The sequence below is a fragment of the Vicugna pacos genome, chromosome 23 (genome assembly GCF_048564905.1).
Source record: "Vicugna pacos chromosome 23, VicPac4, whole genome shotgun sequence".
In the NCBI taxonomy this organism is placed as follows: domain Eukaryota; kingdom Metazoa; phylum Chordata; class Mammalia; order Artiodactyla; family Camelidae; genus Vicugna; species Vicugna pacos.
Window position 1 is genome coordinate 32,555,367 of NC_133009.1, and position 23,014 is coordinate 32,578,380.

General features: G+C 39.7%; 1 long non-coding RNA gene across 2 annotated transcripts; it reads left to right on the top strand.

Moving 5' to 3' along the window:
• The first annotated feature begins 797 nt into the window (after window positions 1-797).
• Window positions 798-21,334, top strand: LOC140688788 (uncharacterized). 2 transcript variants are annotated; one of them, XR_012063613.1, is made up of 3 exons: window positions 798-1,050; window positions 13,610-13,690; window positions 21,033-21,334. It is a non-coding gene; the product is annotated as an uncharacterized lncRNA (long non-coding RNA). The 2 variants fall into 2 exon arrangements; XR_012063612.1 differs by having other exon boundaries at window positions 798-994.
• Window positions 21,335-23,014: the final 1,680 nt, after the last annotated feature.

Genomic DNA, 23,014 nt, shown 5'->3' on the forward strand with positions numbered 1-23,014 from the left:
GATTTGATTCAGTATTTTCCTTCCCCCAATTCAGGCCCTTCACACAAGCTGCTGCTTCTCTCTGGAAGATCATCCCTATGACTCTTAACTGGTTAGTTCCTATTCGTCACTGAAGACTCCACCCAAATACAGCTTGGGAGAGCGCCTCTCTGCTATGCCAGAGGTCCACTCCTGTCAAACAACCCAGTAACATTTAAAACAATTTCTAATTGTCTGTGCTGGTGTGTAGAGCTCTGATTGTCTTTCTCTTGCATTACCGTATAAATCTGATGAGAGCAGAGTGACTTTTTTTTCTATATATGGTCTATACTAGGTACTAGATAGAGATTACTGAGGGTAAGAATGAATGAATGAAAAACTCAACCAGAAGCATTATTCACAATGCGTTCTTATAATATTGTACGTGTGTGTGACTGCCAATTGCCAAATACTCTGCCAAGCACTAACTTAAAAATCAGTATACATTGAAAGAGTCCCCACCGTCGTTTTGAGGATCTAAGATTGAATATGGTTATCAAGTCAAGCGTGTAACGAAAACAAAGCAGACCCACCTTCGCTTTTCCTCCCCACAAGGGGAAATACGGTAACTCCGGTTGTATCCGCTCAACTTGCGCTGATAGCCCACCCCTCTTCTTTGAGACGAAGAGCTCCCTGCTGTCACGAGACTCTGGCACAGGGTGAGCAAAGGACCCGGTCAGGCCAAGCAGGGTCTCCCCTACCTCGAGCAACAGTGATTCATCCCGAGGTGAGCACAAGCCCCCCACGGGCCGATCAGAGCCTTCCACGTGACTGCTGTGCTCGTGCAGACGAGGTGCGTTTCTTCTTTGCCTTCACCGGCTGTGGGAAGATTTGAATTTAAGGCTGTTTAACTGGCCATCTTCCCAAGTCACGTGGAGGTAACCTCTCTAGATGAGAAGAGAAAGAGGCTGAGGTGCTAACATGAACAGAAATAAACAGAGAGGAGAAACTGAGAGCGAGGAACCTCCAGGATCACGTAAGCCAGGGTTCCCAGCTATAGGAAGCCAGCTGTCTCCTGGACTTCCCAAATAGGTGAGCAAATATTTCTTTTTAATTTGAGAAGATCCTTCTTTCACTTGCAGCCTCGCCCCGATTCATACATCTTCCCAACTAACATTTCTAGTATTTGAAAGCCTGAGGCCTGGAGGAGACCTGTACCAAGATGTGCAGGTCACTTACAGGTGGTTGGTTTGCCCAGGCTTCCGGGAGCTTACACACAGTGTGTAGACGCAGAAAATCCTGTCCTCATCAGAAAATCATGCCAGGCCAAATGAAGGCAGGGAAAGTGGACTGTCCCCGAGGAAGGAAGCAGAAAAGAACTCCCCTGCTTCCGGAGCAGCCTCTGTTCCCCTTCCGCTGAGGACCGCTGCTGTTCCCGGTCAGGCTCCAGGGGAAAAAATGCCACGCACTTCCCCACGCCCCGGAGAGAATTCCATGGCTTCAGGCCTGGCTGCCTGGAGAGAGGCGTGACTATGGGGCTGCTGTTTGTGTCTTGGTTCTCACTATTTTAAACTTTGAGAACAGATTACCCTACCATCATTGAAATTTCGTATCTGTTTGTGTGTTGGGATTAACTCGGGAGTTTCACAACACTGTAAACTGACTACAGTTCAGTAACAGAAAAGGAAAAACAAAAATCAAAAACAAAGGCCAGTTGGAGGCTTTGTTAAAATGGGGAATGTTTTTCAACGGACCCAATTAGCTTTAGGGTCATAACTCAGTGAACCAGCCATTCCTCAGGCATCCCTAAGGGACAGCATTGGAGGTCATTTGTTGGGGGGATGCAGTTCAGTCCGTTTAGAGAGGAAACTTCTGCTCTTCTAACCTGGTCTCCAAAATGAAAATATACCCGGCCCTTGTGCGGGGCCCTTAAACGTCCTGCAGGGTTGGGTGCTGGGATCACCACGTAGGTGCTGACTCCCGCAGGGCTGAGGCGCTCACTCCCCTGACGCCAGGCAGTGTTGTCTGCTCGTGGCTCCCAGATGGGAGTGACCCCCAGCTGAAGAAGCAGCCTTAACCAAGTTGATGCCCCCTCTCCCTCCTCGTCAGCCTGCATCCAATGACTAGTCAACACAGCCGCACAAAGACCTGGCCTCTTTGCCCTAATTTGGGAGAACTTTGAAGGCCCCCAGCTCCGGAACTCCTGTAGGATGCGCTGGGGTTTCAGTGAGAGTCGCGTGGTGGGTCAGCTTCTCCCTGTGCCTAACCCCTTCCTCCTTCCTCCCTTTCTTATAAACCTTCTGTGAGCAACCATCCATCCCAGGGTCTGCTCCAGGGAATCCAATCTAATGACGCATATCATTAAGTCTAGATCACTTCATTTCCATATTCTTAGGAGTTACCTTAGATCAAGTGAGGAAACAGAAATTAATCACTGAGGATGGATTCTGCCGTTAAGGGGGAATTGTCTAATTCACAATTATTCAAGTCTTCCTCCAAATTATTGGCCATTTTCCACTTAGTAATTTGTATTTATTGATGCATAGCTCTTTAATAATGAGTTGGTAGGGAAGATATGAATTAAACGAAAAAAGTAGCTACCTGATTCAAGCTTTATTCGGTTCTAATTATTTCATTTGTTCCAATGTTAGGACAAAGCATTTCTAGATAATTGGAAAAAACTTGTCCATAACTTACCTTTGTCTTTAGTTTCAAAACTTTGTTTAGTGTTCAACGTGAAGACTTTTAAAAAACATCTCAAGAGAAGCTTCGAGTACACCTACGGTTTTGTCTGTCTGGCTTTCCTTCCTTTGGGGTTACTCTGCATCCCTACGCCTTGTGGTCCTGAGGGGCTGTCAGTCACGATGTTGCCCTAGGCCCAGATGTGAGCGGTGGGCCAGACTGGGCAGTGAGAGTGCTCATCTCCTGGGCACAGCGACTGGCCTGAATAAAGCTGACAAGACTCTTCCCTGGGGTTTATATATGCATGCCTGGGGAGAAAAAGGATAAGCCCTGGGAATTCCTGTAGCCCCCTTTTCCTCTGTGCGTCCAGATCCAATGAACAGAATGAAGCCAACACTAAGAAAGGAGCAAAGCTGAAAGGCGATATCATCTGACTCCCTGGTCACAGTCGGGGGGTCCAGCCTGCCTGCCTTGGACTTTCCACTTAGATAAGCCAATAAATCCTATTTTACTTAACTGTGTGAGTCAGGTTTCTGTCACTTAGAAAGACACCTAACACAAAGTTTTATATCACCATCCTTCCACTCAAAATCATCCCTCAGAGGAGATTGAGGTACAAACTTTCAGTTGCAAAATAAGTGAGTCACGGGTATGAAATGTACAGTGTGGGGAATAGAGTCAGTGATTATGTAACATCTTTGTGACAGATGGTAACTAGGCTTACCATGGGGATCCGTTTGAAATGTACAGAAATACCAAATCACTATGCTGTGGCGCAGGAACTAATATAGTATTGTAAGTCAATTTTACTTCAAAAACAAACTCGTAGAAAAAGAGATCAGATTTGTAGTTACCAGAGGCGCGGGGTGGGTGTGTGTGTGTGTGTGTGTGTGTGTGTGGGTGTGTGTGTGTGTGTGGAGGGAGGGGAGTTGGATGAAGGTGGTTAAAAGGTACAAACTTCCAGTTATAAGACAAAGAAGTACTAGGGATATAATGTACAACATGGTATTAACACTGCTGAATGTGATACATGCACATTGATAAGAGAGTAAATCCTAAGAGTTCTCATTACCAGGAAAAACACTTTTCCTTTTTCCTTAATTTTGTATGTATACAAGATGATGGATGGTCACTAAACTTGGGGTAATCATTTCATGGTGCATGCAGAAAGATCTGTACGCCTTAAACTTATACAATGTTATATATCAATTATATCTCAATAAAACCAGAAGAAAAGGTGTTTTTTTTCCCAATTAAAAACTAAATCATGTCTAAACAACAAGGACCTACTGTATAGCACAGGGAATATATTCAATTTCTTGTCATAAGCTATAATGGAAAAGAATCTGAAAATATATGTATATATGTATGTATAGGTATAATTGAATGGCTTTGCTGTACGCCTGAAGCTAACAGTGTAAATCAACTACACTTCAATTAAAAACAAAATTATTGTAAAAAACCTATGTCATTCCTCTGGGGACTCAATGTCCAGTGTCTTTTTTCAAAGGCCACTGTATTCCACACCCAGCTAGGCTTCCCACAGTCATTTCCCCATCCTCCTCTAGCTACGTTCCTAATGTGGCCATAACACCCGATCTTTTTAGTCAGCCAGTGCTCATCTTTGTTCATGAAGCACGACTTTATAACTTTGCAGCAAATATTTCCTGAAACTTGCTGAAACAGACCAGTTTCTACTCGAGAAACAGAAGTCCTGGCATGCTACGTTTTCTTTGCGTGAAGACAACTGCTAGGATCGTGAAACTGCAGCCAAGGCACCCTGGCTTCCCTGATGGCGATATTCTCAAATTGCTGCCATACTGCTTAGGAGAAAACAGCCCCTGGAGTGCTAAATTGGCAAACCTAAATCTGTTGAGGCAGCAAATATCACTGGCTTCATTAAAATCTTCAAGTCAGTCATGGGACAATTAATTGTGGAAACCTGCAGTCAAGTGCCCCAAAGATCCGGCAGGACCGGCTTTTTATGTCCTCTTAAATACGTTCCAAGAATCACGGTGACAAGATTAGCTCATCAACAAATGATTTTTGCAGCTCTAGGGTAACACTGTTCTGCCAATGAAAAGCCCGTGGCTTGGGTTATAAAGCTCGTTCAAGTTGATGTTCAACCCATCTGTAAACTGCTGACATTTTTGCAGGTGCTCACGAGGCGTGAATGTGGAGGCTGAGGGAGAACCGTGAGCAGCACACACAGTCGGTGCCTCATCGGTGGTCACTAGGGGAGCTTTACGTCTTATATAAAGCATGATTTTTACCTGTGTGTATGAGCAGTTCTCAGTTACAGCATCACAGGATGTTAGAGTCAGGAAACCCATAACAGATCATCTAGGTAATTCCTTGAAATTGAGGCTGCGGGAGATAAAGTGATTCACCTAAGATTTCATAGCTAGTGACTGACACAGCTGGGAGCAGAATCCAGTTCCCTTGCAATCAGTCTGGAGCCACCGCGGTACTTCCCTTCTGTAAACTGTTCCTTCACCACATCCCATCGGTTAGTCCCAACTTCTAGCTGGGGTTTGGTGGCAAAAGCACTAGCTCTAGGGTTAGAGGACCCAGATTTAAGTCCTGGCCTTGACACTTTCTAGATATGTGATCTTGGTCAAATCACATAACCTTTCTGGGCTCCATTTTTTGGCATCTGCATCTTTTATTCTATCTCACCAAGCCATTACTAGAAACAAAGTGACACATAAAGCACTTTGTAAACTATAAATCATTTTGTAGATGCGAAGTATAATAATTATAACCAAATTGTAATGGTGGTTAAAAAAAAACAGGAGGGAGGGTGTAGCTCAGTGGTAGAGTGCGTGCTTAGCATGCACGAAATTCTAGGTTCAATCCCTAGCACCTCCATTAAATAAATTAAAAAACCTAATTTCCTCCCCCCAACCCCAAACAGCACAAGTGGAGGATTAAGAAAAAAGAAATTATGAGATCTTTTTTGTTTTTAAAAGAGGAAAAAAATAAATTAAATAAAGAAACAAAAAGATCATGGTGACCATCAGTAACTATCCGGTACCTTTCCCGGTGGAGCATTGAGTTAATTTGTCTACAGGGATTTTCCCTAGAGGGAAAATCCATGTCTGCGAGTGCTTTACATTCCAAAGGACAACAAAGGAACAAATAGATTATTGGAGGTGACATTAGTCAGAGGATCTTGCCGATTAAACAAGGATGCGGTGAATTGGGGAGACTGTGTTGTGTAGGATGCCTTGGACGGTGAGTACCAAAAAGGCTGACTCACAGCATCCGAACCAATGCAGGCCGGGCATCTCCAACTCTCGTTTGTCAGGGTGTCAGCTCGGTTTCTCTGCAGTGCTCTTGGCTCGGCCCTTCTCGGTGTGCTGGCTTCTTCCTCAAAGGGATGCAGTGCTTCCAGGTGTCACATCCCAACAGGGTCAAGTTCAGAGGTTAAAAAGCTATGCTTCTTCAGTGTTGCCTACTTAAAACTGAAGAAACCTTGCCAGAAGCCCCCAGCCGACCTCTCCGCATATCTCTGTGGCTGGAAACGCATACCACAGAACTATCACGAATGGCTTAAAACAATCTCAATACGATGGGAGGATATAGTTCAAACGCCAAAGCACGTGATTAGCATGCGCAAGGTCCTGGGTTCAATTCCCAGTACCTCCTCTAAAAATAAATAAATAAACGAATAAACCTAATTACCTACTCCCGCAAAAAAAGATAAATTAAAAAAACAAAACAAAACCACACACACATCAAAACAATCAGAACACTTTCGCTGAGTTAGGGATGGAACCAGATCTCTGCTGTTTGGGGGAGGGGTGGGGCAAAATCAGGAAGGAGAGACTCAGAATTCCGATGCCACACCCTTCGCACTGTTCTGTGTCTTTGTTGCTAGTCTGCCCCTTCCCCTCGGGGACAGCAATAATCATAAAGGTGATGGCCCTGGTGGAGGGAGAGGGGAGCAGCCTCCTTCTCCAGCTGGCAATTCCAGCACAGCAGGGAGAAACCCGTTTGAGTCTGGTCAGCATTCTGTTGCTCTGCAGCTGATCACCTGCTGCTGTTAGAGTGAGAAGCCATGCAGGGAACAGAAGAGCCAAGGATAAATAATTATAAGTTTAATGGAGAAAACAGATTTCAAGAACCTAGAAAGAAAAGCAGCATCGGTTTGGAAGATTGAGGAGCATAATTATCTGAGATAGAGAAAGTGGCGTCAGATGAATCCCAGAATCACCCAGGAAATGGACTGAACACACAAGGGAGGTCAAGCAAAAAAAAAAAAAAAAAAAAAAAAAAGAACTCAAAGAGCCAGGCTGGCAGGACAGTGCAACAGGAGAATGAAATATGTTCACATTCAAAACGAGTTTGAAGAAACACACGAGAGTCAGACTGGGCCCTTGGGCTGCCAGTCTGTGACGATTAACAGAGCAGTCGAGGGGAATCATCCGAGGATATCTAATTTCTAGTAGTCAAATGTAGAGCCATTTGCAGAAGACTAAATTAAAGTTTAATCATTTTTTTTCTAAAACATATTTATCCTTTATTTTAAAAAAGAAAACAATAAAATTTCTATATATTTTAAAAGAATTCTATTTGTTTCTATTTCATTTGTATGAATCATTTCTCATGTAATATCAGATATAAAAAGCTTCCCTAAATAGGTACCCCAAAAAGTTTTAATGTTTTCAAGACTGATTCTCAACATAAAGAAAACAGCCCATGTTCCTCCGTGGTAAGTCTTGCATGCCCGGAAATTCAATCCTATTCTTTATTTCTACTCAAATGGTATTGGATCCAGCAGAAATTTAATATGCTTTTTTCCTTCTATCCAATGAAGCAAAGATGACTGCTTTCCCATCGCTGCTTTAAGTGCTCTGAACTCTACGTACCAACTATATTCAAACAAAGAGGTGTGAGTGATTTCCTCGGCCACTTTATGGAGTGTTTTGTTTTACAGCCGTAGTGCTAATGGTCATTCTGCAATCTTCCTCCATCTCACCCCAACTCGAATTACCATAAAAGACAATTAAAGTCACTTTCTCAACCATGTCAGGAGACTAGAGCGATGACTGCATAAATGTCAAAATAAGTCAGTGTCCATAAAGGCACTGAGACAGGACAAACGTACCTGAATCTATTTTGGGCTGGTGAACACTCTTACCATTTTTGGCCGTGTGAACAGTCACGCGCATGCAATCTCAGCTCAATGCAAACATCAGCAGTAGCTTTGATTTGTTTCTATGGTTTCAAAGCACGGCAGACGACACCAGGATGCAGCTCACAGTAAGGCCTCCTGCTAGAACTCTGGTTGCAACAGCTTCTTTGTTCAGCTCCCTTTAAGAAATACTATCACAAAACCGGCAATTCTGATTTCCTGAGTTGTTTGTTGTTTTTTTTTTAAATCACCACTTTAAAAAGAACACCCCTGTAAGTGTTTACTAGTTCTTTGATTATGGTCTAGAGAGAAAAAGTTCGGGTTGGGTTGATGAAATGTCTACATGGCAACAAGGAGAAATGTAGGTTTTGAGTTTAGAATATAAAGCAGTGGCCTCCTCTCCTGTTATCTGGCTGATTCTCTGGACTCCGTACTTAGCATCGCCGACATTTCTTGAGCTCTCAATTAGCCTGCTCCAATCTCATGTTTGGATGGGATTTTGCTAGGTAATCATTCACTTTGGTCAGCTGAAAATATTTTAATGAAACACTAGATACGTGAAACAAATTAGGTGGCAGTGACCATCAAAGTTAGACATATTTATTATGATAAGGGTACTAAGAACAAAAAAGGGTTTCTGAGTTCTAGACCCACCATTTCCTGACACTGTTAATTTCTGAGAGACATTTGCAGAAGGGATACGCTACAAAAACATATACTCGGGGGAGGGTATAACTCAGTGGCAAAGTGCATGCTTAGCATGCACAAGATCCTGAGTTCAATCCCCAGTACCGCCATTAAAATGTCTAACTAACTAACTAACTAACTAAATAAATAAACCTATTTACCCCTCCAAAAATAATAAAAATTAAAATTAAAATTAAAAAATGTGTATGTAATCTCTTCTACATGGCTTTGTCTAGGAACTCCTTATGAGACTCCCTCCTTATGAGACTCCCACCTCTATGTGATGGGTTGAATAATGACCCCCAAAACTTCATGTCCAGCAGAACCTATGGGGGTGGGGATGAAAAGAAGTAGACAGACTCATATGATATTAAAGACATGTTACTCAGAAGGACAGGGTCATAAGGGAAATGGAAGAATTGAGTTTACTCCCTAATTCTGGTTTGGGATCCTGAGTTAATGGTAGTTCCATTCACCTGTATGAGAAGAGGTGGGAAGGAAGGGGAAAGAGGAGAGGGACGAGATGATCTAAGTTCAAGATACACTGAGTGTCACAATTAGGACAGCATTCAACCGAGTACAAGAAACTCCAATGCTGTGCCTAATTCTTGTTTAGTCACACAACAAAAACCTGGGTGCAGACAGTACAGACCGGATTCTGGGTCTCAACACTGCCATCAGGACCCAGCTCCTTTGGTCCTCCTGTTCTTCACCCTTACTGCCTGGCTTTCATTCCCTGTGACCCCAAGTGACTGCTGTGCCTCTGGAGTTTTAGGCAGGAGAAAAAAGTCAGGAGAAAAAGTGGCACCAGGAGCCTCCCAAATATGTGACTCTGTAGAACCTTTAACATGGCCACTCTTAACTTTAAAGGAGGCTCAAAAACTGAGTTTTACATCCCTTACAGTCACTATGGAAGAAACCTGGATGAGTGTTAAATGGTCCAAACTGCAGTGCCTGAAACACTGAGCTTGGAATGTCTGTGCAACATCCATTTGGGGATCAGGAGTTGAAGAGATGAATACATAGATGGCAATCGAACCCTTAGGATGAGATAGAGCGCCCATGAAAAGTGGGAATAGTGAAGCCCAGGACAGAACTCTGGAGACAGTGTGAAAAAAACACACAAGAAAAAGAGGACACCATGAAGAACACTGAGGAAGAGAAAATAAGAGAAAACAGGAAAGTTGATGCCAAAGATAACAGGCATCGATCAGTATGGCATTATATGGGGAAACAGTAGTGGCTCAGTATTGCTAGAATGTAAATAACAAGAGAATGGAAATATATTCTATTGCTAGAATGTAAATAACAAGAGGATCTGATGGGTCTATAGTGCTGTCAAGGGACATAGGGCAGATCATAAAAGCCTCATAATGTAATGCTTCTTAAAATCTTGAACTTTTCCCTATTTGTAATGAAGATCTATGAAAGGTTTTTAAAGGAGGAAAGGTGATAACACACAGTGTCCTGGACCATCTTACTCAGGAGGCTGAAATTCTAAGCCCAGCAACAACTCGACCTCTTTATGTCGTCTTGAGGAAGTTTCTCAATGTCTTTGAACCTGTTTTCTAATGTAATGCAAAGGGATTAGGCAAGATGATCTTTTGAGGTTTTGGGGGTTCTACATACAAGTCTATGTTATTCCCCCAATAATTGTGTATTCTAAACCAGGCTTTATTTCTGTTATTTGAATCCTCAGTTAGTAAAATATCTTAGGAAAAAATTTTTAATTAAAAAAAGTGGAGATTAAACAACATACTCCTGAACAACCAATGGCTCAAAGAAGAAATCATAAGATAAATCAAAAAATATCCTGAGACAAGTGAATATGGAAATATAACATACCAAAAGTTATGAAATGCAGCAAAAGCAGTTTTAAGAGGGCAATTCAGAGTGATAAATCCTACACTATAAAATAAGAAATATCTCAAGTAATCAACTTAAATTTACCCCTCAAGGAACTAAGAAAAGAATAATAAAGTAAGCCTCAGGTAAGTAGAAAAAGGAGAATAACAAAGAGCAGAGCAGAAATAAATGAAATGGAGACTAAAGGCAATAGGAATGATTAATGAAACCAAGAATTGTTCCTTAACAAAATAAACAAAACTGACAAACCTGTACCTAGACTTGACCAAGAAAAACAGAGAAAGGACTCAAAAAATCAGAAATCAAATAGATGTTACAATTGATATCACAGAAAAACAAAGGATCAGGAACAATTATATGTCAACAAATTGGACAACTGGAAGAAATGGATAAATTCCCAGAAACATACAACTTTCCATGAAGAAATATAAAATCTGAACAGATCAATTATTAGTAAGGAAATTAAATCAGTAATCAAAAACATCCCAACAAACAAAAGTTCAGAACCAGAGAGCTTCACTGGTGAACTCTACCAAACATTCGAAGAGGAATTAATATTAATCCTTGTCAAACTTTTCTATAATCTAGGAGGGAACACTTCCAAACTCATTTTATAAGCTCAACATTACCAAAACAAGACAAGGACACCACAAGAAAAGAAAATTATAGACCAATATCCGTGGCGAACATAGATGCAAAAATCGTCAATCAAATATTAGCAAACCAAATTCAACAATACATTAAAAGGATCACACACCATAATCAACTGGGATTTATTCCCTGGATGCCAGGATGGTTCAACATTCATAAATCAATCAATGTGATACACCATTATAGCAAAATGAAGAATAAAAATCATATGGTCATCTCAACAGATGCAGAAAAGGCATTTATTAAAATTCAACTTCCATTTATGATTTAAAAAATCAGCAAAGTGGGTATAGCGGGACTGTACTTCAACATAATAAAGGCCATATATGACAAGTCCAGAGCTAACATCATACTTAGTGGCAAAAAGCCGAAAGCTTTTCCTCTAAGAATAGGAACAAGACAAAGATGCCCAATCTCATCATTTTTATTCAGCAGAGTATTGAAATTCTTGCCAGAGCATTAAAGCAAGGGGAAAAAAAGATATCTCAATTGGAAAGGAAGAAAGAAAACTGTCATTACTTGCAGACTACATGATATTATATACAGAAAACCCTAATGACTCCACCAAAAAAACAAAAATAGAATAAAAGAATTTAGTAAAATTGCAGGATACAAAATCAATATTCAGAAATCTGTTGCATTTCTTTATATTAATAATGAACTATCATAGAGAGAAATTTTTTAAAAATCCCATTTACAACTGCATCTAAAATAATAAAATACCTAAAAATAAAGTTAACCAAGGAGATGAAAGACCTGTACACTGTACCATGACACATTCGTAAAAGAAACTGAAGACACAAACAAATGGAAAGATATTCTATGCTCATGGATTGAAAGAATTAGTATTATTAAAATATCCATAGTATCCAAAGCAATCTACAGATTCAATGTAATCCCCATCAAAATTTCAACAGCATTTTTCACAAATATAGAACAATAAAAAAACTTTGTATGGAAACACAAAAGATCTGACATGGCCAAAGATCTTGAGAAAGAAGAATGAAGCTGGAGGTATCAACCTCCCTGATTTCAAACTATATTTACAAAGTTACAATAATCAAAACAGTATGGTATTGGCATAAAAATGGACGCACAGATCAGTAGAACAGAATAGAGAGCCTAGAAATAAACCTACATATACATAGTTAATTAGTTTATGACAAGGAACCAAGAATGTACAGTGGTGAAAGGACAGTCTCTTCAATAAACAGTGTTGGGAAAACTGGACATACACATGCAAAAGAATGAAACTGGAGCACTATCTCACACCATACCGTAAAATGAACTCAAAATGGATTAAAGACTTGAATGTAAGACCTGGAACCATAAAACTCCTAGAAGAAAACATACAGCAATAAACTCCTTGACAACAGTCTTGGAGATGATTTTTTTGGGTTTGACACCAAAAGCAAAGGCAACAACAGCAAAAATAAACAATTGGAACTATATCAAAATAAAAAGCTCCTGCACTGTAAAGAACTATCAATAAAATGAAAAGGCTGCCTACTGAATGAGAGAAAATATTTTCAAATGAAATATCTGATAAGAGGTTAATATCCAAAATATTCAAGACCTCATACAACTCAATAATAAAAAGAAAAACAAACAATCTGATTTTAAAAATGGGAAGATGAATTGAAGAGACATTTTTCCAAAGAAGACCTACAGATGACCAACAGGTATGTGAAAACTTACTCGACATCACTAACCACAGGGATATGCAAATCAAAACTACAATGAGATGTTACCTCACACCTGTCAGAATGGCTAACGTTCAAAAGACAAGAAATAACAAATGTTGGGGGAAATGTAGAGGAAAGAGAACCCTTCTGCACTGTTGGTGCAGCCACTATAGAAAATTGGTGCAGCCACTATAGAAAACAGTATGGCAGTTCCTCAAAAAATTAAAAATAGAGATACCATATGATCCAGCAATTACAATTCTGATGTAATCACTATCTCAAAAGTATTTTTGCACCTCTATGTTCATTACAGCATTATTTACAATAGTGAAGACATGGAAACAACCCAAGTGTCCACAGACGAATGAATGCATGAAGAAGATGAGGAACACATGCACTGGAATCTTACTCAGTTATAAAAAAAGAAGGAAATCTGGCCAATTGCCATATTCATGGACTTTGAGGACATTCTACTAAATGAAATAAGTTAGACAGAGAAAGACAAAAACCATATGATTTCACTTATATGTGGAATCTAAAAAAACTGAACTTACAGAGAACAGATTGGTGATTGCCAGAGATGGGGAGTGGGGGATGGCAAAACGGTGGATGGTGATCAAAAGGACAAATTACACGATAAATAGTCACGAGGATGTAATGTACAGCATGGTGACTGTAGTTAAATTACTGTATTTTATACTTGAAAGTTGCTACAAGAGTAGATCTTAAAAGTTCTCATCACAAGAAAATAAAATTTGTTAACTATGTTAAGTAAACTTACTGTGGTGATCATTTCACAATATATACACATATCAAATCGTAGTACACTTAAAACCAGCACAATGTTATATGTCAATTATATCTCAGTTTTTTTAAAGTAGGAAAAAAAGGAAAACTAAATGAATTTAGGGATCATCTGGTTAATACTTTTATTGTGCAGGTGGGGAATCTGAGTCCCAGGAGAATGACGGCAGTTGGCCAATTACACATGGCCTCTGGGTGGCTGAGTCAAGACACGCAGGTATGTAAGTTTCACTTTTTGGCTCTTTCCATCGAACGACACTGGACAATAAAATCCGTCCTGACGGAGAATGTCTTGTAGGCAGACCAGATAAAATGCCCGGTCCTTAAATAATTAGAGAACAATTCTACGGATATATAATTCCATCAGAGGTATAGATCACCCTCAGACTGGTTAATTGGCACTTGATGTTAGTTAAATAATTAAATTCTGATGATAGCAGTTACTGACTCTTCCAGATTTAACTGAATAATGGATTAAAATAATGGTGAGGCTTATTGTTACAAATTACATGACAAATTATCCTCAGTTTGATTCTGAATTATGTTATCAAGAAATTGCATCTCCCTGGGGGCAGCAAAGCTGGACCAAAGGTTGAGGACATGCTCTTGAGTCAGGAGCAATCTGAACCTGGCCTGTGATGTGGTGTTTGTTCTGCTCAACCCCAGTGATTTCAATATCTTAAGGCTTGTTTATACTACATTAATTAAATAAACGGGGGCAAAAATCAGGATAGATTATTTAGCCTTAGTTCAGAAAAAAAAAGACTATCAAATTAATAGAAAAATGAAGTTTTTCCCCTAAATATTACAAAGAAAATGTCAACTGGAGATAAAATATTATTTTCAAGACTTCTCTAAATGCAAGCATGGTGCCAAGGCGATGGGGAAGGTATAGTTCAAGTGGTAGATTGCATGCTTAGCATATACAAGGCCCTGGGTTCAATCCCCAGTATCTCCTCCAAAAAATAAGTAAGTAAACCTAATCACCCCCCTACAAAAAGTAAATAAAAGTGCAATATATTTTTTAAAAAATAAAAAAATAAATTCAGGTGCCGTAATTAATCTTTCATTTCAAAATGTTTCAAGTTACCCAGGAAACTAAGTTTATGGTTTACAAATCTCAGACCTGTAAACAAGGTTCCAGATGATTCTGAATTACTTATAGTCAATTGGGTTCATTACATTTAGTTCATTTTTACAAGCCCTGTGCAAAACCTTGCGGGGGGGTCACAGATATGAGTAAGGCGTGGGCTTCACCCTCATGTTTTTAATCAGGAACTCAAATATTATTTAAAATAAGATAACATTTATCTAGCATCTTCTGTATACCTTTCACGCATATAACTTTGTAATATTCCTTCAACACATTTGACAGAGGAAGTAAAATGAAAGCCAGAGAGATGCACGTGGCTGCCGAGGGTCACAGAGGCAGCAGCAGCAGGGCTGAGACTTGAAACCTATTTTCCTTTTTTCCAAGTTGAGTTACTCTTTACAACACCACACTGACCTTCAAGGGAGAATGTGAGACACAGTCAGCTCTGGAGACTGAAGAGAAGGAAGAATGTAGTTAGGCCCAGAGGAGAGAATGTTAACTGGAAATCCCAGCTGGCAAATCTCCCGTGGGAAACAAGCAGAAGGAGCCGCAGCTGCCAGCTCAGGCCGGGAACCTAGGTGGGAAAGGAGGGAGAGTTTGGGGCCGAGTTCACGCCAACCTCCAGAATCCAGGCTGGGACTCTGACAGTCGGGGGGAAGGGGTAGGGATTAAATCCTCTGTGAGATGGGATTTACAGAGAGTCTGCCTGTGCACTAACCCTGAGGATTAGGATAATTGTAGTAAGTGAATATGGGAAGAAAGGGAATTGGAGATGGATTCCAGGAACATGAACTTTTAAATAAACTCTCCTCAGTCATTCTAGTGCACACTTGAATCTGAGAACCATTCATTTAGACAGCTGGCAAATATACCACTGTAATAAATTACTATGTCTAATTTGATGGGAAAAGATCATTAAAAGGATAGAGCTCATTTTTGCCCAAAGGCCAAATATTAAAAACTTCTGAGGTTTGCATTATATATATTATATATTATAATTTTAGTTGACTGATGTTTTGATCTAAGTACTTTGAGTTGCTGATCCCAACTGAAATTTATTTACTGGATACCTGATCCCGAAAGGACTGTGCTAGAAGACTGACAAGGATAAATTGGATACTTCTGTTGTTAAATATGTCATGATCTACTGAGAGAGAAAGATAAATACACAATGGTTGGCTTGCAGGGTGGTAAGTGCAGTACGTGTGGCTTCTGCACAGTGTGGGACAAGGGAGCTAGAATCAGCTCTGCTTAGTTCATGGCGGGGAAGGGACAGGATTCAAGACAGACTTCCTTGGAAGACAGACTTGAACTGTTCGTTGAATGATTAGAAGGCACCTGCCAAGCAAATAAAGGTAGGAGTTTATAACTTCAAAAACCAACAGAGGGAGAAAAAAAAATAGAATGACTATTAAAAAAAATTAAAAACCAACTTAAATCAAAAGAAGTCAAGAAAAGACAGACAACGAAATAACAAACAGATGGGAAAAGTGGAAAATACAAAGTAAAATGGCAGATTTAAAAATCAAACACATCAGCAATAATATTAAGTGTCAATGTACTAAATGTGCCAAGTAGAAGTCAAATATTGAGAGCCTAGGTTTAACTTTTGCTGGGTGTTGTTGATAAGAGCCTTCCAAAACATCTCATTAAAATACTAACTAAAATAATGTTGTAATAATTATATTAAAAGCAAGATACTACATTAACTGAAGATAAAGAGGGTTTTCTCATTATGATAAAGGCTTAAAATACTGAAGATGAACAATTCTAAATTTACACGTTTAATAACACGCTTCAAAAGGGTACAGTCCTATTCTATTTACGTAAGAGTTAAAACAGGCAGATTGCATTATGTTCTTTAGAGACATGTGTAGGAAGCAAGAAAGGCATCGCCACAAAGATCACACTACTGGTTACTTCCAGGAGAGGGAAAGGGTAGGTACTAGATGGTAAGGAGTATCAAGGAGCCTTCAGCAGGGCTGGTAAAACTTAACTTTTGGCTGTATATGTTTCTAGAGATGTATGCTTTTTAATTGTTCATTACATTGCCCACTTATGATTTGTGGACTTTTCTGGCATATTCTATTTCAAATGTTTTTAATTAAAAAAAAAGACATTTAAAAAGACTGGGAATGGTCCCCTAAGTATTTAATATGAGTATAAGAGCTTCCGCGCGAAGCTTGAGATGGGGAAGTGGATGTGGGAGGCGTTCCGCTGAAGGCAGCAGCCGGAGCCGTGAGAGTGAGATTCTGCAGAGAACATACTGAGCGGAGGTCTCCAGACAGAGGCTTAGGGAACACAGGCACTTAAAGAGTGGGCATCTTTCAAAAGGAGCAGTTGCTGAAGAGCAACCTCAGAGGCTGTAGAAGAGCAGAAACAAAAGGAGAAGGATGTTTCCCGAGGAGAAAATGATCACCAATGACAAATTCAGCAGCAAGGGGAAGTAAGATAAGAAACGACGAGTAATTAAGGACATGGCAGTTCAAAGGTCAACTAACTCAGTAAGAATAGTTTTAGTTTCTATCAAAACTAATATGGAAATCAACTTGTTTTCAGATATCATTGATAAACTAGCCATGTCTTAAAGACATGGGTTTTACTTTATCACACGAGTCATTTTTATCTTTAATATAAATAGCTGATAATACTGATTCACCATTTGAAAAACCAAGTCCTTAATTTTTTGAGATACTTGTAAAGAAAATGCTCATAATCCAGCCATTTAATCACATAATGTACTAAAGATGGCCAGTTTCCTCTCCCTATTTATTCTCCTTTTATGAATAAAAGTACTCGTGCTCTTTAGGGATTTTCCCAGCCCCCATCGCAGCTAGGAAGGGCTGATGACTAAGCTCTGGCCCCTGACCTGTGGAGGGGAGACTGCCAGCTGTACCCCAGTATCCGTTCTCCACTTTTTCCTTTGGGTAGCATAAACTTCTCACTGAGTTGAGGCTGTAGTCACGGACACCCAGCCTCAGACAACATTACCCTGTATGACCATCTGGGTAACAGAGTGGACCACTGGAGTGACAGGGCAGCCTCCTGAAGATGACTGCCTGGCCTCATGCCTCCCTCTTCTCGCTGGCTGAAAAATGGCCACCCGCAGCTTTGTAGCCCTTGTGTTGAGAGTGTCAGAGCCACCTTGCTGGCCGGGGTCCCCTTAATTACTTGGTGGAGCAGGGTACTACCTACCTGCCACTGTACTTTGACAGGACCCCCTCTCCCCCGCCTTTAAGCAGATTTTGGAGTAATCCAAGTGAACAAATTGTGTGGCAGTTCCTGGGAAGTGCCCTGAAAAGGAGGGAGCACCGTCGTCCTATCCTCACTCTCTTTCCCTCTTTCTGTGGGGGACTGTGGTTGTGATGAGTGGAGCTCCAGCAGCCCAGGTGGAACTCCCAAGGTGACCTTGGGAAGTGGAGCCATGTTCGTCTGAACAACCAGATAGAAAGAACCTCGGTCCCTGTTTCCATGGATCCACCATACCTGTTCCGGCCCATCTACCTCTACAGCTGTTTTCCTTTTTAAGCGATTACTCTTCGTGTTTTGTTACTTTCTGCCTAACCTAACCATTACTGACGTAACCTAACCATTAGTGACAGCACAGTCCTCAGTATGGAAATGAATGGAAATATGGACAAAAGGTAATTTAGCATTGCTTCCCATGGCCGAGAGAGACAACACAACAAAATGGATGTCGTTAGATCCATTCGGAAGGGAAAGGGGGCGCGGGAACAAACATCTGTCAAGAGCTTACATTTCTCATTTAAACAGAGACTATAATCTTCACTGTAACTCCACAAGGTGGGCAACGTCATCACTAGCTTAAAGACGCTGAGACCTAGTCAGAGAGCAAGTGGCTTGGCACCACCCAGTGTGTAAATAACAGGATTTGAATTTGAACACAGTTCTCATGAACAAAGTCCATACTCCATCTTATACCTTATTTTATTCCCACCAAAAAAAAAAAAAAAAGAAAAGAAAGAAAAAGAAACAGAAACAGAAGATAAATTAATTAGAATAAAAAATTGCTTTTGCACAAAGCACTCAGTCAAAATAAAAAGTGTCCTGAGTCACCCTAGATTCATGAGGTCTTTTTTTTTTTAAACATCAGGTTACCACACTTTAAAGAAATAAACTATTTTGCAAATTTATTAGAACAGAACTGTGTAGTTCCCAGAAGAGTTTCTCAGAGCAGTTTGTTTCCCTGAATCGAGGTGCAAAAAGATCCTACTGTGTCTAACAAATTATTTATTTTCATTCTGGCACAAAAATGCCTTTTCAAACATTGAGGGAAGGAGTGGGAAACAATGCCATCGACCAACAAAATAGTCCCTAATACCATTGTTTCTGTTATTGCTGATTTCACTTCGAAGTTCTCACTTTTGAGCATTCTTGGAAGGCCCTAAGTGTTACTTGCTTTTGTTACTTAAGAAAGGAAAAGCCTTGGGGGTGGTCTTTCTAAGTTCACACATCATCTGAGTATGAAAACAGGGCAATACATTTATTAATGGTAATAAAGTGCATTCCCAATCTTTGCAATGAAGTCATGTAAATTAGCACATGATTATTTACTTTTGTAATAAAATCAGGCTGCAAAAGATAGAGATGTATCTGATTGTACACACACACGTCTGACTGGCATCATTCATATATTATATGCATATAGAATATATAGTATACCCCTTTTGCAGCTTGATTTCTTCCCTCTAAGATTTCAATATCTCATCTGTGTTGATATAATGTAAATAAAATTCATTCTTTTTTTTATTGGTATTTGGTAGTAGATTGTAGTAACATAATACATAATGCATAGTATTTAATATACAATTTATATACTTGCTTCCTTAGAGACAGATTTCTCAATTTTCCTTGTTAACAAAACTACAGCAAACATTTTAAAAAAATTTGTTTCAGGCAGGATTTTTAGTTTGTTTTTCTTTTTCAGTCACGTTTACTGAGATATAGTTTATACACAGTAAATTCATCCTCTATGTATGCCGTTCAATGAGGTTTGACAAATGTGTAGTCATGGAACTATCATCAAAATCAAAATATGGATTATTTCCTTCATTCCAAAAGTTTTCTTCATGCCTCTGTGTAGTCGATCTCCTCACCCAACCCCAGCCCCTGGCACCACTAATCTGATTATTTCTCCATAGTTTTTTTTCCTCCAGAATGTTATATAAATAGAATTATATCATGTATAGGCTTTTGTGTCTACTTCTTTCACTTAGTAATGCCTTTGAGATCCATTTATATTGTTGAGATCTCAGTAATTCATTTCTTTTTATTGCTGCGTAGTACTCCATTGAATGTATGTAGCACCACCTGTTTATCTGTTCACCAGTTAATGAACACTTGGGTTGTTTCCAGTGTGGGGCCATCATAAATACAACTGCTGTAAACACTCAGGGACAGCTTTTTGTGTTGACATCTGTTTTCATTTCTCTTGGGTAAATACCTATTAACTTTATGCTCAACAATTTTCCAAGGTGACCATACAATTTTAAGTTCTTATCAACAATGTGTGAGTTTCAGTTGGCCTTCATCTTTGCCAGCACATGGTGTGGTCAGCCTTTTTAGTTTTTGCCTTTCTAGTAGGTGTGCAGTAGTATCTGTTATTATCTGTTTCTCTGCTAACAGTGTTGTGCATCTTTTTATGTACTTAATTTTCCATCCTTATCTCTCGATATTTGTTTAAAAATCCAGTCTTCTGCTCGATTTTTGAATGAGTTGTTCATCTTCTTATAACTAAGTTATAAGAGTTCAGGTACAAATTTTAAACATACAAAACATTATCTATTATTCTGAATACATATGGATGTAGTAAAAATCTAAAATGTGCATCCATGGATTGAATTGGATACAGACCAACTTGGAGGACAGTGGTTACTCTTGGAGATGGATATGGAGTTAAAGATGAGAAGGCTCTGATGGTATCTGGAGCAACCCACTCGTTTAAAAAAGAAAGGATTTGAAACAAATACTATACAACATTAATACTTATTAAAGGTGGGAGCAGATCCATAGGTATTTCTCACATCCTTCTCTATACTTTTCTACATGTAAAATATTTCTCTTTTAAATCGGAATTACTTCTCTGCTAAAATTACTATGTGCCAGGCCTGGTACTCTGCACTGGAAATACAGAGAGAAACAGGCAGAGTCCTTGTTCTCATTTGGCTGACAGCATCTCTCAACTTGTATTCCTCAGAACGGTGGTTTCAGGAATGCTAACAGGCGTGCTGGGAAGGAAGGATTTTGTAGTCAAATAAGATTGGGAAACTCTGGGACCTAGAGTCGACGGTAAACAAAAGTAAATAGCTGTCATTATGTCATAACTTCTCAGAAATGTTAATACTTACTTTGCTTTATGAACTCTAAGAAGAAGATTAATGTGCAATGATTCCCAAACTTATTCCACCATAGCAGTGTTTTGCTTTTTGTTTTTTGTTTTGCATAGGATCCACCATGTTCCACAGAAGTCTTCAGGACTGAGCTAGTCTAGCGCCCTGACTTCTGACCTAGCAATCACCAGGCCCAGAAGGAAATCTCTCAATTCACTATTAAATGGATTTGGAATACCAAAGGGGCACTGTCTTTGGACTAAATATATAACCTGTCACATATACTTACTGCTATTTTCAAATGTATATATTGTGCTGAATTAAAAGATACAAATTTATTTCAAAGCATAAATAAATTCAGAGCAATTCTGTCAATTATTTGCTTAATCATTGTATATTAAAAGTATGATCTCTATTATATGAGACTGAGCTTTTTTTTTTCACTTGATTAAATAGAGAACCACTGTCTCTCAGAAATGGGTTGTTTCAGAACCACAAGCAGTACATACTAGTTCTCAGCCTCCAGCCCGACCTACTGAAGCAGAATCGAACCCAAAGCAATTACAATAATAGCTACCTTCTACTGAGCACTTACTATGTCCAGGCACAGTGCTAATTGCTTTACACAATATACTTCATTTCATGAAGTACACAACAACAAACCAGTGAGTCAGGTGCTATTATTACTTCTGTGTTTCAGACAAGAACATTGACTCCTCTTGACTCAGGGTTAAGTAACTTGCCCAAGGTTGCATAATTTATATTAAATTCTTATTCTTATTCATCCCTCTCTGCTTTTCTATATAATTAGTAGCAAAACCCTCACAATGGCACAAGTCTTTGGGTAGAGCTGGGGAAACTACTATCCATGTGGAGAGGAACTCCAACCATTGTGAGTAAAGAGCACCGGCTATGAAATAGAATGGAAAGCAAACAACAATATCTCTTTCCAAGCTTTGTTTCCAAAAAAGAAAAAAAAAAAACCCTCAAAAGCAAGACCAGGGAGATACAGCTAACATTAAGTCCATGGGCAAAAAGAAGCTATACAAGTGTGTCCAATGGGAGGGGCCACCAGCCAGCGGGGAGCATGCTCCAGCTGGGAGCACTGCAGTGGTTATTTCCCTCACTGGCGTCACTCTGGGCAAACTGTGTTCTAACGGATGAACATTTCAAGAAAAGAGAATTGAGTAATACGATATTGCATATTTCTAAGTTGCTAAGAGAGTAGATCTTAAAAGTTCACATGGCAAGAAAAAAGTTGTGTAACCATGTGTGGCGACGGATGTTAACTAGACTCACTGTGGTGATGATTTTGCAGTCAACACAAATATCAGGTCATTATGTTGTACACCTGAAACTAATGTAATGTTGTAAGTCAATGATATTTCAGTGGAAGGAAGGAAGGAAGGAAGGAAGGAAGGAAGGAAGGAAGAAAGAAAGAAAGAAAGGAAGGAAGGAAGGAAGGAAGGAAGGAAGGAAGGAAGGAAGGAAGGAAGGAAGGAAGGAAGAAAGAGAAGGAAGGAAATAAAGGAAAGAAAGGAAAGAAATTAAGTGAATTGAGAAAGAGAAAGGGAACAGGGAAAGAGAAGCAAGGAAGATAAGCTCCTGTTTGCTCAGATTCTGCTCCATTGTCTTGTCCAGAAGATTCATGGGCATCAGTGGAAGGTGCTACCACAGCATCCAAGTCTAACAAAGCCACGCTGCCCTGGTACTCAGGCATCAACATTCCATCCCTTGATAAGCTTACCTCCACCCCAAAACCTGATCTTCCTTAGGCCACACCTAACTGTTCTGGTCACTGAAGAAAGGGACCCTTTTTGTCGTACAAAGAGAGTAGAAACGCATTAGACTTTCTTAATGTGCCTCTGTTTTTATAAATCATGTGACAATTGGAGACCTACCTAAGAATTTTCAAAATATGAATTCACATAGTGTAAACCAAACTGTTACAAGAGTTAAGCACAGGGATAGTTAACAATTTGCACATGTGGACCGCAGATGAAATAAGTGACTGGGGTTGTTCAGATGGAAGTAATGGAAGAAAAAGTGCCTCATCTTGATCAAAATGAATACTTGTTTTCACTTATTAGTCTCATAG